This window comes from Pinus tabuliformis, chromosome 9 (genome assembly GCF_031772625.1).
Source record: "Pinus tabuliformis cultivar Carrire ecotype Pingquan chromosome 9, CPIR1, whole genome shotgun sequence".
NCBI lineage: Eukaryota > Viridiplantae > Streptophyta > Pinopsida > Pinales > Pinaceae > Pinus > Pinus tabuliformis.
This window is the reverse complement of record NC_142307.1, coordinates 1,660,565,701-1,660,580,568: the sequence shown is the minus strand read 5'-3', so window position 1 is coordinate 1,660,580,568 and position 14,868 is coordinate 1,660,565,701.

Below are 14,868 nucleotides of genomic sequence, written 5' to 3'. Positions count from 1 at the left end.
ATCTCACTAAGTTGTCTCAGATCGCAGGAGCATATGCTTCTGCAACTTTTGACAAGGCATCGGAAGTTCAGCAACTGTTGAAAGAACAAGAAGATCAAATACAGCTACTACAACGACAATTGCAAGAAGCCAATGCTAATATTGAAGCTTCCAAACAACTCGATAAGTTGTAGGAAGACTTTCAGCAGATGCAGATAGGCTATCAAAGAAGTCTAGATGAGAAAGGAAAACAATTACAAATTTTACAAGAAATGCATAAAGATGAGCCTAAGCTTGCGGAATTTATTTCAAAATCTATTGGCTTAAATGAGCAACTACTGCAGCAACAGGAAGAGTTGGGACATAAGATATCACAGTGGAGTCACTATTGCGAGCTGAGCGATAAAATCACCAATCAAGTGGTAGACTTGCGGAGTGACTATGATCAGAGTGACAGACGAGTGACGGAATACTTAGCTTGGCAGGATGAAGATGAAGGGAAAAGAGCAAGTGCACCCAAAATAAAGGAGAATGATAAAGAATTGCTCTTTAATAAATGGGACGATCAAATCAGGCAGGCGGAATAAGCAGCGGAGACAGCGGCCACGCAAGCAAGCATTCTTATCGACTCTGTAAATGAGAATTTGCACATGGCCAATTTAATCGAAGAGACCACCCTGAGGTACCTACCAAATAAACTACGACTGGAAGCAGAATGGAAGCAGAAGGCGCAGGAAAAGGGAAAAGCGATCCAAGCATTAAACAGGTTAAATTGGGAGTGTTACTGGGCATACTTGGTCAAGCCGCATACTCAATAGATGACTGTGAAATGCATCATAAACGCAGCCAAAAAAGTAGTGCCAGCTCTCATAGATTCCGTTTTCACAGCCCAGCTCAGCGCAGAAGTCAACCAGCCGACTCTCCTCAAGCCCATGATGAACACTTGCAACTTTAAAGATCAGATTCAGAAGTAGCCTTGTTTAGGATGTTGTTTTTTTTCTTTAAAATTAGATTAGAAAAAGGACGGTCATTTGAAAACTGCCTCCTAAATTTTGTAAATTAACTATTATTAGAATTAGGAAGTAGTATTTTAACCCTTCTCATTGCATTTGGAGAAGGGTCCAGAAATTTGTCAAAAACTTGTCCTCAGAACATGCACTTCTGCACCCTCAGAGGAGGTTTTGATGAATGGATGGATCGATATTTATTAATGTTTGCATTTGATGTCTGCTACTGATGTTGCACTTTTCTACTCTTAGTAGATGTTAGAACAAGTAGAGATAAATCATTTTTGCTTGAAGCTTATGAGTAGAAGCAGTCATAAATGGTACTTTTATCTCTTGGCCACTTCTGTTTATATTCTTAAAGTGATATATAGTTTTCAGTTGTTTATATGTTATTGCATGAATGTGTGAGTTACCATTTGGCACTTCTGTACGGTGGAGTCATTTATTTATGCTTGATATATGAATAACTTATTGTGCGATATGCTGTTCACAACTATTTTGCCTAACTTTTTATGCAAAGTGGTTCATCTTAAATTGACTTCCATTCTTATGATAGCTGAATGATCTTTATTACCAGTTATTGTTTGAAATCTCTTTAGATCGCATAATAGGAGAAATACACCCTGGGTTAGCATAGATTAGATGTGTTGTTTTTCATTAGATTACAATAGCATAAAGTTAGTTTTAAAGTTTGAATTAGATTAGCTTTAAATACTCTTAGATCAGCATCATCCAAACTCTGCACACACAGACACACCCTTAGATTGGGAAACTAGTCCCATTATCCCCAGTCGGACCCGCTATACCAAATGGATAAGGAGCTGCCAACCGAGGTCTGGACCAGGTGGGTATCGCCCTTGTTGTCGACCCGATTTTCGGGGCTTCAACAGGAACCAAATCAATTTATATGGTATCAATGGCTTTACTCTAGTAAAAAAATTCTCACTTGGGCTATTTTTACGGATGAAATGATAGCACATTCTGAGGATATAAAAAGCGACATGTTTTTTAGCCAATTGATAAATCTAAAACAAAAGGGTTCAATGATGGAGCACATTGAGGACTTCCAAAAATTGAATATAAGGGTAAAAGATATTCCGGAGGAGCATAGGATTCATGTGTTCATAGGGACTTTGAAAGATAATATCCAACATGAGGTTTGCCTTTGGGAACTAGATTCATTAGAGAAGGCATTCAGGTTGGCAAGAACAATGGAATGTTGGAAATAATACTGAGAGGGGGGTGAATCAGTATTATCAAGCAATTTACCAAATCTTCCTTATTTGATCTTTTGAATTATTCTTGCATATCAGTACCATAAAATAATGAGCATGAATAAAGAAAATAGACAGTCACACCAAAGAACACAAGATGTAAGGTGGAAACCCAATGCAGGAGAAAACCACCTGCTGCAATATGTCTCTATCTTCTTTCAAGAAATTCTTTTTACAATGATTTTGTACTGGTGCAGTCCTTTACTAGCACGCAGGCTGCAACCTGCAGAGAGCTACAACTCTCTCTCGTTTTCCAGTCTCTCCTGGAAGGGAGCTACAACCCCCTACTTCTTTTCATGAAGAATCAAATGATCAACAAGTATACAACAGATACAGTCCACTACAGATATCAGATCAGTAATTACAGAAATAACCCAGAACACCTTATGAACAGAAATATACAGTCAACAGATCATCTTAAGACAGGGACGCATATTTTCTTTCTGTGACCTGCGACTGGACGCAGTCTACCTTCCACTGTTCTGCGTGCCGACGCACTGTTCCTCTATGCTTTGCTGCGACCGGCGCACCCAGAAACACTATCGCGCCGCGTCTTTTGCTTCAGAGACGCACCCAATAACACAGTCGCGCCGCGTCCTTTGCCTCAGAGACGCACCTGCGCCTTTACTGTACTGCGTCCCGGCGCACTTTCCCTTCACTGAACCTGCGTCCCTTCAGATATAAAAGATATGAGGACTTCAGAACCAACCCAAACACTCAGATCCACAGATCTGATCATGCGCCATAGAGATCACAGTCCATTAGAAGATTCGCCCTCGTAGATCTGGACTATATCTCACCAAAAGATATTCAACCAAGATGATGCCTAATCCAAATGAACTCCTTTGCTTTATATAGGCGAGCTTCTCCCCAAAACATGGAACAAAACCACGAGCCGACACCACAGAAACACAAAACCGTCGGCTAGATACCACACAAGAAACCCCCACGTGCTTTTCTTTGCCTTGAAATGTGTGCACTGGGCGGACGCACCTCCTGAACGGCTGGCCTGCGTCCCTGGACGCGGGTTCTGTATGGTATACCTGCGGGGACGCACGCGCTGAACATATTTCCTGCGTCCTTCTTGATTTATCACCTGAATGGGTTTGCCATCAAGGACAACACCTGAATCATAATGCCAACAATCTCCCCCTTTGGACTTGACGGCAACCACATAATCTTCAGCTTCATTCTCCCCCTTTGACATCAAGGGCAAAGGGTATGCTCCCCCTATGCTCATGCATCTCCAGATTTGTAACCAGAAATCCATCATGAAGGAGATAGAGACATATTGTAGCTATTTCCAAGATCTCCTTCTCCATAATGCCAACAATGCATTATGTGCTCCCCCTGAGCCTATACCACCAATAGGAAGATGATCAACAGTAAGATGATGCATCAACAACCCCCAGCTTTTGCCTGAGGTATTCAAAAGTGTCCCTGGGCAACGGTTTGGTGAAAATATCAGCAACTTGTTCCTTAGAAGGAACATACTCCAACTTGACCTTCTATTCAAGTACTTGTTCCCGGAGAAAATGGTACTTGATTGGTATGTGCTTGGTTTTTGAATGCATAACCGGATTCTTTGAGATGCTGATTGCACTTGTGTTGTCACATAAGATAGGAATAGGAGGTGTACAAGTGATGTGATAATCCTGCAAAGTCTGCATCATCCAAAGAAGTTGGGTGCAACAAGATGCAGCAGCAACATATTCCGCTTCAGCTGTAGACAAGGCAATTGAACTATGTTTCTTGCTGAACCAAGATACCAGTCTGGAGCCCATAAAGAATGCACCGCCACTTGTGCTTTTCCTGTCATCCACGCTTCCGGCCCAATCTGCATCTGTGTAAGCATGAAGAGTGAGATCTGTATCTCTAGGATACCATAAGCCATAATTTTGAGTCCCTTGAAGATATTTGAAAATTCTCTTCACTGCTTGAAGATGAGTCTCCTTTGGATTTGCCTGAAATCTTCCAACTATTCCAACTGCATGCATGATGTCTGGTCGGGTACCTGTCAAATATAGTAAACTTCCAATCATAGATCTGTAGGTTGGTTGATGTACTGCTGCAGATTCATCATTTGCACTGAGACTACATCCTGTGACCATGGGTGTACATACTGGTTTTGCATCTTCCATGCCATATTTCTTCAAAATCTGCTTGAGATACTTGGTTTGAGATAAAAAGATTCCTCCTTCCTTCTGTTGGATTTTCAAACCAAGGAAATATGTCAGTTCTCCTAGCAAGGAAATTTCAAATTCTTTCTGCATGACTGAGGCAAAGCTTTGACTCATAGCTTCTTCATTGCTGCCAAAAATAATGTCATCTACATACACAACAAGTATTAGCAATTTGTCATTTTCAACTTTTATATACAGATTGCTATCTGCTGAACCTTTTAAGAAACCTTGTTGATGAAGATATTTGTCCAACCGGTAGTACCAAGCCCTTGGAGCTTGTTTGAGACCATAGAGAGCCTTTTTCAATCGGCATACAAGATTTGGATCATTTCCAAGAATGAACCCATCTGGCTGTTCAATGTACACTTCTTCTTCCAAGTCTCCATTCAAAAAGGCTGATTTCACATCCATTTGAAATACTTTGAAGTTCTGAAAACTTGAGAGAGCAAGGAACATTCGGATGGCCTCAAGTCTTGCAACAGGAGCAAAAGTTTCTTCAAAGTCTATTCCTTCTTGCTGCGCATACCCTTTACAAACGAGTCTGGCTTTGTTTCTAATTACTTCTCCATTTTCATTCAATTTATTTTTGAAGACCCATTTTGTTCCAATAACATTCTTATCTTTTGGTCTAGGAACCAGCTCCCAAGTGTTGTTCTTTTCGATTTGCTCAAGTTCTTCATCCATTGCTTTCACCCAACATTCATCTTTGCATGCCTCTTTCACATTTTGTGGTTCGGTGGAGGAAAGTAATGCCAAATAGCTTGAAGCTTCTGCAACTGTTCTTCTAGTTTGTATACCTGCTTCTTTTTGTCCCATGATCTGAGATTCTGGATGGTTCTTCTGAACATATCTGGATGGAGTCTTTTCTTCTATTCTTGTCCGTTCTTTTGCTTCTTCGTGAGGTTCTTCTTGAGATTCTTCTTGAGGTTCTTCTTCTTCATCATTCTGTCTTTGAGGGTAGCTCTCATCTTCTTCGATGTCTTCACGATGTATTTGCCTAGGAATATATCCCTTTTCATCAACCACTACATCAATGCTGTCAACAATTCTGCCAAGTCTTTTATTGTAGCATTTGTATGCTTTGCTATGTGGAGAATAGCCAAGAAGAATGCCTTCATCTGCTCTAGGATCAAGTTTGCCAAGCTGCTCCTCAGTATTCTTGATATAGCATTTGCTCCCAAAGATTTTGAAGTGCTTTACCGAAGGAGTTTTACCACTCCAGAGCTCATGAGGGGTTTGAGTGCTGTTCACCCAGACATTTGTCTTGTTGAGAATAATAACCGCAGTATGTGCAGCCTCACCCCAGAAGGTTGCGGGGGTTCCTGATTCATCAAGCATAGCACGAGCCATTTGTTGGATTGTTCTGTTCATTCTTTCAACAACTCCATTTTGCTGAGGCGTTCTAGCTGTAGAGAATTCTCTCCTTATGCCATGTTCATCAAAGAAATCGAAAAATTCATTTGAAGTAAATTCCCCACCTCTGTCAGATCTGAGGCACTTAATTTTGTGACCTGATTCATTTTCAGCCAAGGCTTTGAAGGTTTTGAATTTTTCGAATGCTTCATCTTTGTGCTTCATAAGTCCTAACCAAACAAACCTGGAGAAATCGTCAATAAATAATATCAAGTATTCCTCTCCTCTAGGTGTTCTTTTTCTGAATGGTCCACATACATCTGTATGTACTAGCTCAAGAGGCATGCTGGCTGATCCTTCTTTCTCTGGAAAGTTAGTTCTGGTTTTTTTTCCAAACTGACATGATCTGCATATGGTGTTGTCAGGAATTTTGATATCTGGAAGATCGCGAACTGCCTGATATTTGCAAGCTTTCCTTATTTGTGAGAAGCTTAGATGTCCCAACCTTCGATGCCATAACCAGTGCTCTTCATTCTTGCTTAGATAGCATTGTTGTTGTCCTTCATCAAATATGTATAGATTATTTGGAGTTCTCTTTCCTTTGAGAACTGTTTTACCTGTATCAAGATCACGAACAAGGCATCCATTTGATCTGAATATAACCTCGGTTCTTTGATCACACATCTGGCTGACACTTAGTAGATTATGCTTCAATCCATCAACAAACAAAACATTTCCAGCCTTAACATCTTCTTTTAAAGGAGCAATACCTTTTCCTTTTATAGTTGCAGGAGTATCATTTCCAAAAGAGACTTTCTTTCCCTTTTCTAAATTAGAATAAGACTCAAGTTTTTCTTTATCACCTGTCATATGCTTCGAACATCCACTGTCAATGTACCATAGATTTTCTTGTCCTTCTGCATAAAATGCTATCCCACATCTTTCTGTTTGAGGTTCCTTTATTCTCCATGTTTTGGCGCCTGAGGCTTGTTCCTTTTTCTGCTCTTGTACCTTTCTTTCCGGAAACCTGCTTCTGCATTCAAAGTCTTTATGTCCAAAATTATTGCAAATAGAACATTCAACTTCATTTTCAAGAGCTGAAAAGTTGTTATAGGTCCTTTTTGTAATCCCTGTCATACTTCTTTGTTTTTGAGCTTCCCTAGTCATGATTGTTTTATACGCAACACATTGAGCTGCTTTGTGACCAAAGTTATGGTAAGAAAAGCATTGTCCATTGAAGAAGCTTCTGCGATTATTGGATCTACCAGCCAACTGATTGTAATTTCTATTTTCATATATTCTTGAACCAAATTGAGAAGATTTTACCTGTGGCTGGTTGTGGCTTTTGTTCACCCTTAAGTTGGATTGCCCCTGATAGTTTCTGCTTGACATTTGTCCCTGCTTTACCTGATGATCTTCCTTTTGCTCTTGCTCATTTCTTCCTGCTGCATCAAGATAACTTTTTGAAGTGGATGCTTGAGAAGTTTCTCCATTATAGCCCAAACCTGTCTTATTTAGTGGAGACCGCTGCACACTGATAATCTCATCCAAAGTTTCAGATCCTTTGACAAACTTGAGATTAATAGTTTTTGTTTTCTCAATTTCTTTTCTAAGACCAACAATTTCACCTTCTAATTTTTCAAGATGTTTTTCCTTTTCATCAATTTGGAATTGTAGAGTATCAATAATCATGTTCTTTTCTTCTATGCATCTCTTGAGTCTAGTAATTTCATCATAAAGGTTATCCACATCTACAGCATCCTCATAATCATCATCTTCAAATGCCATTAACAACCTATATTTATTACCTTGTTCATCTTCATCACTGTTTGATAAGCCATCACTATCTTCATGGGTGTAGTAGCTTTTCTTATTTGCGCTTTGTTTCTTGTTCCATCTAACTGGTTCCTTTCCTTTATCCTTATAAGAGCATTTTGCAGCATAATGACCTACTCTTCCACAAGCAAAGCATTTGAAAGGTAGCTTACCTCTGAACCTTCCAGAACCTCTTTGAAGATTTCTGACAAAATTTGATTCTTCTTCCTCTTCTTCTGGATCATGGCTTGCTTCATAGTAATCTTCTTTGCCTGATGCTTTAAAAGCAGCCTCCCTTCTGTCTGATGGTCCTCCCTTTCTCATTTCATAAGCAGTTAGAATTCCATGTAGCTGAGACATAGTAAGAACACGGAGATTTTCTTTTTCTTCTATTGCAGATACTTTGGATTCAAACTTGGGGGATAATGATCTTAGAATCTTTTGAACTACTAGAGACTCCTTTACTTCTTCACCCAAATTTTTCATACAATTTACAATCTCATCTACCCGAAGAAAATAATTAGCCACACTTTCATCATTATACATCTTGAGAGTCTCATATTGAATTCTGAGAGTTTGAAGTTTGGCTTGTTTTACCTGTTCATCTCCTTCATAGCTTGTGATCATTTTGTCCCATATTTCTTTTGCTGATTTGAAGTGCATTACCTTCATGAATTCTGTTTGGGATATACTTCCTAATAGAGTACTGACTGCTTTTGCATTTGTTTCATACTTCTTTTTCTCAGCTGGATCTGTAGGAGTAGCTGAAGGAAAAGCATAGCCTGTTTCTACAATGTCCCAAACTTCAGTACCAAGAGATTGAAGATATGCAGTAACTCTTACCTTCCAATAATTGAAGTTTGTCCCATCAAAAACTGGTGGCCTGATTGATGCTTCTCTCTCGTAGTTGCTCATGATGAACGATCTACCTTCAAGCGATCAAGCTTTTCTGAAGGACCTACTTTGATACCAATTGTTGGAAATAATACTGAGAGGGGGGTGAATCAGTATTATCAAGCAATTTACCAAATCTTCCTTATTTGATCTTTTGAATTATTCTTGCATATCAGTACCATAAAATAATGAGCATGAATAAAGAAAATAGACAGTCACACCAAAGAACACAAGATGTAAGGTGGAAACCCAATGCGGGAGAAAACCACCTGCTGCAATATGTCTCTATCTTCTTTCAAGAAATTCTTTTTACAATGATTTTGTACTGGTGCAGTCCTTTACCAGCACGCAGGCTGCAACCTGCAGAGAGCTACAACTCTCTCTCGTTTTCCAGTCTCTCCTGGAAGGGAGCTACAACCCCCTACTTCTTTTCATGAAGAATCAAATGATCAACAAGTATACAACAGATACAGTCCACTACAGATATCAGATCAGTAATTACAGAAATAACCCAGAACACCTTATGAACAGAAATATACAGTCAACAGATCATCTTAAGACAGGGACGCATATTTTCTTTCTGTGACCTGCGACTGGACGCAGTCTACCTTCCACTGTTCTGCGTGCCGACGCACTGTTCCTCTATGCTTTGCTGCGACCGGCGCACCCAGAAACACTATCGCGCCGCGTCTTTTGCTTCAGAGACGCACCCAATAACACAGTCGCGCCACGTCCTTTGCCTCAGAGACGCACCTGCGCCTTTACTGTACTGCGTCCCGGCGCACTTTCCCTTCACTGAACCTGCGTCCCTTCAGATATAAAAGATATGAGGACTTCAGAACCAACCCAAACACTCAGATCCACAGATCTGATCATGCGCCATAGAGATCACAGTCCATTAGAAGATTCGCCCTCATAGATCTAGACTATATCTCACCAAAAGATATTCAACCAAGATGATGCCTAATCCAAATGAACTCCTTTGCTTTATATAGGCGAGCTTCTCCCCAAAACATGGAACAAAACCACGAGCCGACACCATAGAAACACAAAACCGTCGGCTAGATACCACACAAGAAACCCCCACGTGCTTTTCTTTGCCTTGAAATGTGTGCACTAGGCGGACGCACCTCCTGAACGGCTGGCCTGCGTCCCTGGACGCGGGTTCTGTATGGTATACCTGCGGGGACGCACGCGCTGAACATATTTCCTGCGTCCTTCTTGATTTATCACCTGAATGGGTTTGCCATCAAGGACAACACCTGAATCATAATGCCAACATGGAAATCAAAATTATGGCAACAAGGAAGCCTACCACTCACAATCATAAAGATGGAAGTGTTACTACCCCTAGCCACCCACAACCTACAAGGTTGACACCAAAACAATTGGAAGAAGAAAGAGCAAAAGGGCTTCATTGCAGTTGTGATAGTAAATACACTAAAGGTCATAAGTGTGCAAAGAAGAAATTACTTTACATAGATTGTGAAGAGGAGGAAGAAAAGGAACAAGAAACGTCAAAATAAGAGGATATAGACCAAGAACAAACCTTTGAGAAAGAAGAAATGAATCTGACCATATCTTGTAATGCATTGGTTGGAATTACCAGTCCTCAAACTACCAATATAGAAGGGCATATCAAGAAGAAAAAGGTAATAGTGTTGATTGATTCGGGAAGTACCCATAATTTTATTCATTGTAAGATAGCCAAGCAATTGAATTGCTTCTTATATCCAATACCGGAGTGTCAAGTGATGGTTGCAAGTGGAGGAACCATAAATTACTCAGGAAAGTGCCATAATATCAAGTTATCCATGGGAGAATATGTATTGAATATCCCAATGCTTTCCATTACAATGGGCAGTGCTGATGTTGTACTAGGAGTCCAATGGCTACAATCCTTGGGTACAATAGCTTTTAATTTTCAAGAAATTTTCATGAAATTCTCTTCAGAAGGAAAGGAAGTTGAATTAATGGGTATCGCAGGGAAACCGAGAAAGATAATCAACTCTAACAGAATGACAAAGCTTCTAAAGAGAGAAAAACGAGGCATAATTGCACAATTATGTTCACTAGAGGTTCCCACATCAAAATCATCCATTTCTCCAGATCTCCAAAGATTCTTGGACAATCATTCCAAGGTATTTGAGACTCGCAAAAACCTCCTACCTATTTGTGATCATGATCATGCTATTAATTTGATTCCAGGAAGTGTTCCTCCAAACATTAGGCCTTATAGATATCCCTATGTCCATAAGAGTGAAATTGAATGTATGGCTACAAAAATGCTAGATGTTGGTATAATTCAACCTAGTCAAAGTTCTTTCTCTGCTCTAGTAGTATTGGTTCACAATAAGGTTGGATCATCGCGCATGTGTCCAGATTATTGGGAGTTCAACAAGCACACTATTAAATATAAATTTCCCATTCCTGTCATTAATGAATTATTGGATGAATTGCATGGATCAGTTTACCTCACCAAGTTGGATCTTCATTCAGGATATCATCAAATCAAAATGAAGACTGAAGACATTCCAAAAACAACATTTAGAACTCATGAGGGTCATTATGAAATTTCGGTCATGCCTTTTGGCCTTACTAATGCACCTTCTACATTTAAAGGTTTGATGAATTCCATTTTCAAACCCTTCCTTAGAAAATTTGTGTTAGTATTTTTTGATGATATACTAATCTACAACAAGTCTTGGAAGGATCATGTCCAACATGTTGACAAGGTGCTCAAACTATTGAAGGAGAAATAATTATATGCAAAAACCTCCAAATGTTTCTTTGGAGTACAAGAGGTCGAGTATCTGGGTCATATTATGTCTCATGAAGGTGTTAAGGTAGACCGTAGAAAAATTAAAACCATTAAGGAATGGAAAATCCCCAAATCCATAAAACATCTAGGAGGTTTTCTTGGGTTGACAAGGTATTATCACAAGTTTGTTAGGAATTATGGGAGAATAGCAAAACCTCTAACAACATTATTGAAGAAAGATGCATTTTCATGGACTTTAGAAGCCACAAAGGCCTTTGAACATAATGGATTTGAGACTTCTGCGATCTGCATTATGTGTTGTTATATCTTCTAGATCCATCGCATTTTGTTATTTTATGCATCGACGTTTCAAGCCATCCTCTGTGGTTCATCATCAGGATTTAGATTTGTGAAGAAGTCAGAGACAGATCAAGATAAATAAATAAAGGTTAAGGTGGGTAGTATACGGAGCCGACAAGTTTTTATGAAGGTGAGGTTTTTTAATTAATTTAATTTTAGTTTAAATTTGTATTTAAATTTTATTATGATCTTTGTTTTAAACTGATTTAATTTAATTTAATTTGGATTTAATGTAATTTTCTAATAATTTAATTTGATTTAATTTAACTTAATTTATTTAATTTTGATTTAAATAATTTTTTTTTTTTTTATTTAATACAATTTATATTTATTTGGTTTTAATCTAATTTAATTAGATTAAAACCAAATAAATATAAATTGTATTAACTCAAAAAAAAAAAAATATTTAAATCAAATTTAAATAAATTAAGTTAAATTAAATCAAATTAAATTATTAGAAAATTACATTAAATCCAAATTAAATTAAATAAAATTAGTTTAAAACAAAGATCATAATAAAATTTAAATACAAATTTAAACTAAAATTAAATTAATTATAAATTAATTAAAAAACCTCACCTTCATAAAAACTTGTCGGCTCCGTATACTACCCACCTTAACCTTTATTTATTTATCTTCATCTGTCTCTGACTTCTTCACAAATCTAAATCCTGATGATGAACCACAGAGGATGGTTCGAAACGTGGATGCATAAAATAACAAAATGCGATGGATCCGGAAGCCTTTGAACATCTTAAAGAGGCAATATGCCAAGCACCTGTTAGAGCCTAGATTTGTCTCAGGCTGAAAAGACAAGGTTCTAGGTCCACATCAAACCACGCTCAGCCTCATAGCTAGCCCTACAAGGATAGGAGAGGGCTCTCTCTGGGTCGATCTCGGTAAAAGACAAGCAATGGGACTCGAGATGACTGATTTAGCAACTGATTTTAGGCTAGGTATTAAGTGCAGGGATTTGATTAGGTTTTTAAAGGGTTTTGTTGAAAAACTGGGAAAGGCAAATTTGGGCTCGGGGATGAGGCACAGTTTCTGCAGAGGTCTGATTGGGGCAAGGAAGGAAATCATTTTGATGCTTTAAAGCAAGTGAGATGGGTAGATCAGACAGGTGAGGAGCTAAGGAGAGCAAGAGAGTCTCAAGAATTCTCCTTAAACTGAAGAAAACATGAAAATTTAAACAAATTCAAAGGCAGAGCATAACAGTTATGGATTCCACCTTAATCACTCATTTGTTTCAAATTCGGAAGAAGAAACAAGAAAATGATACACATAACTCTAGATAAACTTAAAATTACTCAGAGAGGCACACCATCAAAACATAAAGCCACATGGATCCCAAACAGTGCTGCAAAACCCTGGTCTTTCCTTTGCCAAAAATGCAGAGATAAATTGTACAATAGAGTGCCAAGCTTTTCCCAAGACTCCAACCTCGACAATGACTTAGAAAATACATGATATAGACTAGCCAAACCCATTCCCTTGCCTCTAGGGGTTGAGCACATCATTCTAGGAGCTGTTTCAACCAATTATAAACAAAGTACTAAAATTTAGGCAATCAAAACAACTTGCCTCTATAAGGTAGGAAATTGATTCATTCATTAAATTTTCACTCTATGGTGAATGAATCCTCTAGAACAAGTAAATAAGTGTCAAAATTACATCATTTTCCCTCAATTACATCAAGATAAGTTAAAAATTACATCACAAAGCAAAACTAGTCAAACTGGCCGAATTTTTGAGCTGGAAGGTGGAAAATTGGTAAAAAAACCTCTGTGCGCCACGCCAAAATCTGTATGCGTCGCGCCACTTTGGAGCTGGTTTTGAGGCACTTTCTGAAGTCCAAATTTAGCCCAGATGTGCTTTTTGGATAGCCCTACCTGTCTACTTGCCAACCCAAATGGAATTTCTGAATTTGGTGCCCATTTTCCCCTCCAAAACCTCAATCTCCCAAGACTACTTCCTGTGTGTGAAATTAGGGGCAGAGAGGTCATTGTTAGGGTGTTTTTGACCTCCTGAGGACTCAAAACTTGCCCAAATTTCCTGACCAGGCACCAGCAGTCATGATTTTCCATGAAAAATCCAAAACTATAAACTTTTTTGCATTTGGAGCCTCCTATTGTAAGCGCGCGCCACGTGGCGCGACGCACAGGGAGAAAAACCTTTTTTTTTGCACAAAAATTTCCAAAAACACCAAAAATGCCCCAAATTTCTTGAAATTTGGGCTGGAACTTCCTTATCAAGTGTTATGCTGGGCTAAAGAGGCCTTGGCTAATATCTGAAGATGATCGAGCTCCCTTTGCCTCTTTTCCTTCTTGATTTCCTTCCTCAATTTCGCCTTCAAATTCCTGATTCGGGCCTTGCACACTTTGTTGCGTGCCATGTAGTGAAAATCCATGTGTCTTAGTAGTGCATGGTCTTTGACAGCCTTGTCCAACAGCCTCTCTAAGTGCATGTTCACTCTCTCAAGATTGGCCTCCCGATGCTCATTAATATCTTGCTCCAATGATGTGAGCTCAACTCTTCTCCTTTGTGGAGCTTGGCGATGCTCACGAATGTTTTGTAGCTCCTGATCCTAAAGCTATTTGTTCCTCTGCTCCAAGTATTTTATGGTCCACTTAGCCCTCTCCAAGTCAAGGGATAAGGCTTCGATCTCTGAATTATGCTCCTGGATGATCTCTCTAAGTTTGGCGCTTTGTGGACCCGTATTTGTATCATCATCATGAAGGAGAATGAACTCGGTCTCTCATTCACCTGATGGCTCACCTGAAGGCCCATCATCCTGCATTGGCTCCTTGCCTTTGTCCTGTACCTGTGATGCTGATAGAGGAAGCGAGGCCCCTTCCACCGCGGGTGGAGATAACACTCGCTTTGCCACTGCAAACAAATGTCTGGTGCCTCTCTGATATGTGATGAAAACCAGCACACTAGCAGTCTCATGGCACTCATACTGATGAGAAGGTTCACCCTCATGCTTAACCTTTGATACTCCTCATGAAGCTCTGAAGAAGTCACGAGAGATGAAATCATCCCAAGTGATGCTCTGCAATCTAAGCTGATGAACCACCAAAATCTTTATAAGAGCAAAATGATATACACTGTTAAGTTGCTGCTGAGGGGTTTTACGCTGGATAAAGGTGGTCATCTCTCAATGTTCTGGCAAATGAAATACGAAATGTTCATCATCCGTACCCTGGTGAAATGCATAAGCAACCTGATGTGATAAGCAT